The sequence below is a fragment of the Mobula birostris genome, chromosome 10 (genome assembly GCF_030028105.1).
Source record: "Mobula birostris isolate sMobBir1 chromosome 10, sMobBir1.hap1, whole genome shotgun sequence".
NCBI classification, from domain to species: domain Eukaryota; kingdom Metazoa; phylum Chordata; class Chondrichthyes; order Myliobatiformes; family Myliobatidae; genus Mobula; species Mobula birostris.
This window is the reverse complement of record NC_092379.1, coordinates 2,432,611-2,436,712: the sequence shown is the minus strand read 5'-3', so window position 1 is coordinate 2,436,712 and position 4,102 is coordinate 2,432,611.

Below are 4,102 nucleotides of genomic sequence, written 5' to 3'. Positions count from 1 at the left end.
GAATACAGTGTTCGGTTGTGAGTTTACAGTGAGTACAGTAGTTGGTTGTGAGATTACTGGGAGTACAGTGGTTGGTTGTGAACTTACAGTGAGTACAGCAGTTGGTTGTGAGATTACAGGGAGTACAGTGGTTGGTTGTGAATTTACAGTGAATACAGCAGTTGGTTGTGTGTTTACAGGGAGTACAGTGGTTGGTTGTGAGTTTACAGGGAGTACAGTATTTGGTTGTGAGTTTACAGGGAGTACAGTGGTTGGTTGTGAGATTACAGGGAGTACAGTGTTCAGTTGTGATCTTACAGTGAGTACAGTGGTTGGTTGTGAGTTTGCTGGGAGTACAGTGGTTGGTTGTGAGATTACAGGGAGTACAGTGTTCAGTTGTGAGCTTACAGTGAGTACAGTGTTTGGTTGTGAGATTACAGGGAGTACAGTGTTCAGTTGTGATCTTACAGTGAGTACAGTGGTTGGTTGTGAGATTACAGGGAGTATAGTGTTTGGTTGTGAGTTTACAGGGAGTACAGTGGTTGGTTGTGAGTTTACAGGGAGTACAATAGCTGGTTGTGAGTTTACAGGGAGTACAGCGGTCGGTTGTGAGTTTACAGGGAGTACAGCAGTTGGTTGTGAGTTTACAGGGAATACAGTGTTTGGTTGTGAGTTTACAGGGAATACAGTGTTTGGTTGTGAGTTTACAGGGAGTACAGAGGTCGGTTGTGAGTTTACAATGAGTACAGTAGTTGGTTGTGAGATTACAGGGAGTACAGTGGTTGGTTGTGAGTTTACAGGGAGTACAGTGGTTGGTTGTGAGATTACAGGGAGTACAGTGGTTGGTTGTGAGTTTACAGGGAGTACAGTGGTCGGTTGTGAGTTTACAATGAGTACAGTAGTTGGTTGTGAGATTACAGGGAGTACAGTGGTCGGTTGTGAGTTTACAGGGAATACAGTGTTTGGTTGTGAGTTTACAGGGAGTACAGTGGTTGGTTGTGAGTTTACAGGGAGTACAGTGGTCGGTTGTGAGTTTACAATGAGTACAGTAGTTGGTTGTGAGATTACAGGGAGTACAGTGGTTGGTTGTGAATTTACAGTGAGTACAGCAGTTGGTTGTCAGTTTACAGGGAGTACAGTGTTTGGTTGTGAGTTTACAGGGAGTACAGTGGTTGGTTGTGAGATTACAGGGAGTACAGTAGTTGGTTGTGAGATTACCGGGAGTACAGTGGTTGGTTGTGAATTTACAGTGAGTACAGCAGTTGGTTGTGAGTTTACAGGGAGTACAGTGGTTGGTTGTGAGTTTACAGGGAGTACAGCGGTTGGTTGTGAGTTTACAGGGAGTACAGTATTTGGTTGTGAGTTTACAGGGAGTACAGTGTTTGGTTGTGAGTTTACAGGGAGTACAGTGGTTGGTTGTGAGATTACAGGGAGTACAGTGTTCAGTTGTGATCTTACAGTGAGTACAGTGTTTGGTTGTGAGATTACAGGGAGTACAGTGGTTGGTTGTGATCTTACAGTGAGTACAGTGGTTGGTTGTGAGTTTACCGTGAGTACAGTGGTTGGTTGTGAGTTTACAGGGAGTACAGTGGTCAGTTGTGAGATTACAGGGAGTACAGTGGTTGGTTGTGTGTTTACAGGGAGTACAGTGGTTGGTTGTGAGATTACAGGGAGTACAGTGGTTGGTTGAGGATGCAGCCTCGTGGGACACCAGTGTTGAGGATTATCATGGTGAAATGTTGCTGTCTATCATTTGTGACAGTGGCATCTTTTCACAAAGTCAAGGATCCAGTTGCAAAGAGAGGCATTGAGTCCCTGGTGGAGTTGAGTTTACTTGCAAATACAGTATTGAAATTGGATCTTTATGCAATAAACAATAGCCTGACAGGCATCTTTACTGTCCAGATGTTCAAGAGATGAATGCTCTGTTCTCATTGCTACCATCTTACTGACTTCCTGCCCATTATGTCACTGGCATGTAGGGCAGCAATGTGGGTCCTCCGTTTCTATCTGTGCATACTGTCTCACACAGATTAAGAAGGATTCTTCATTGCTGTTTCCATAACAATTCTTTTTGACCAGTTAGGGTTGTTAGCTTTGAGCTGAACCCCCGATCCTGGAGGACTGGTGGACTATTCTTAGTCTGGCCTCTATCCTTTGCCCTGTTTGGCATGGGTGACCCTACCAAGTGCCAAAGCACAAAGCCCTGACTCCAGCCAGCACAGCTCTCTGGGTCTTTGGGGCACACCAGCCTTCAAACCCTACAATGAGGTTGAGGTCCACTTGGAAGGTTGCTACCATCAGGGAGGAGGTACAGGAGCTTGAAGGCACACACTCAGCGACTCAGGAACAGCTTCTTCCCCTCTGCCATCTGATGTCTGAACCCATGAACACTATCTCACTACTTTTTAACATTTTTTACTTTTGCACTACGTATTTAATTTAACCGTTTAATATATATATATACTTTCTGTAATTCACAGTCTTTTCTCTATTATCATGTATTGCATTGTACTGTTGCAGCAAAGACAAGTTTCACAGCATACGCTGGTGATATTATTAAGGTTATTAAGGGATTGGACACGCTGGAGGCAGGAAGCATGTTCCCGCTGATGGGTGAGTCCAGAACCAGAGGCCACAGTTTCAGAATAAGGGGTAGGCCATCTAGAACGGAGTTGAGGAAAAACTTTTTCACCCAGAGAGTGGTGGATATATGCAATGCTCTGCCCCAGAAGGCTGTGGAGGCCAAGTCTCTGGATGATTTCAAGAAAGAAATGGATAGAGCTCTTAAAGATAGTGGAATCAAAGGTTATGGGGATAAGGCAGGAACTGGATACTGATTGTTGATGATCAGCCATGATCACAGTGAATGGCGGTGCTGGCTCGAAGGGCCGAAGGGCCTACTCCTGCACCTATTGTCTATTGATATTAAAGCAGATGCTTTCTTCTTTCTTTCTGCGGAAAGAAATCGGCTCGGTCGCGGTGTCATCGGCAAAGTCGCAGACGGAGTTGCGGCTGAACATCTAAGAACAGAGGTTGAGAACTGTTCCGCTTGACCAACTGCTCTCTGACGGCTGAGAAGCCGTCAGTCCAGATAACCATCACGCAGATCGCGTCGAAGGTTCCCTCAACACTTTTCCTTATCAGGGCGGCCTGGCAAACGGGGTGCGGCAACCTCCGCCCAAGGGGTACGAGGAGATAGGACTCTGCAAACACCTCCGATAGTTTTAACACCACAGCCAAGCGCCAGCTCTGAATCCCCTCCCTGAACCTCTCCACCCCCCACCCCTCTAGAAGTGGGGCACGGCCCCCCCACCCCTCTAGAGGTGGGGCACGGCCCCCCACCCCTCTAGAAGTGGGGCACGGCTTCGTTTGTGCCACAAGCCCGGCATGTAAGAACCCGCAGCACTTCCTGATGTCCGACTGTTACTGTTCCTGTGAATGCCGTTTATCTGCCGCTCTGAGCTGTGATGCTGCCGATAGTTCGTGTTTTACTGCACCTGTGCGCACACGGACTTGTGCAATAGGACAATAAACTCGAGCTTGACTTTTGACTTTGAGATGCACTCAGGGAGCGTCATAAAGACAGAAGGCTTGGATTGCAACAGTTCAGAAAAGCGATGAAGCGAGTGATCATTGTAGAGGGTGGAATTTTGAGACAAGTCCGGAGAGAGTGGGATGGGAGATTGGCAGGATTTCAGAACAGCCTCGACTCTGCGTCCGGTCCCTGGAGTGGGACTTGAACCCGGAACCTCTGGCTCAGAGCCACGAGCGTCACCAGCGGAGCCGAGCCTGAGAGCGAAGGGTAGAGGGAAATGGCCTGTCAAGGGGAGATTGCCTCTCTCTTCACGTTGCAGCCCCTGAATTCACTGGTACTTGGCATGCCCGTCTCGCACAACCGGCTGAATGAAAAGGCAGGCTTGCAGGAGACAACTGTTGAATGTGTACGTTGTTTGGAGAGGGGCTGGGGTTTCTTCAGGTCAGAGGAACAATGGTCAAGATTGTCAGTGCTAGAACAGTACTCGAATAAGCTGCTGATCTCTCTCCCTCCCTCCCCCGGCCCCGGCTGTCTAGGGCCGCCTCGCCATTGGTGGAGGAGATGCCAATCAAAAGGCAGCACAGA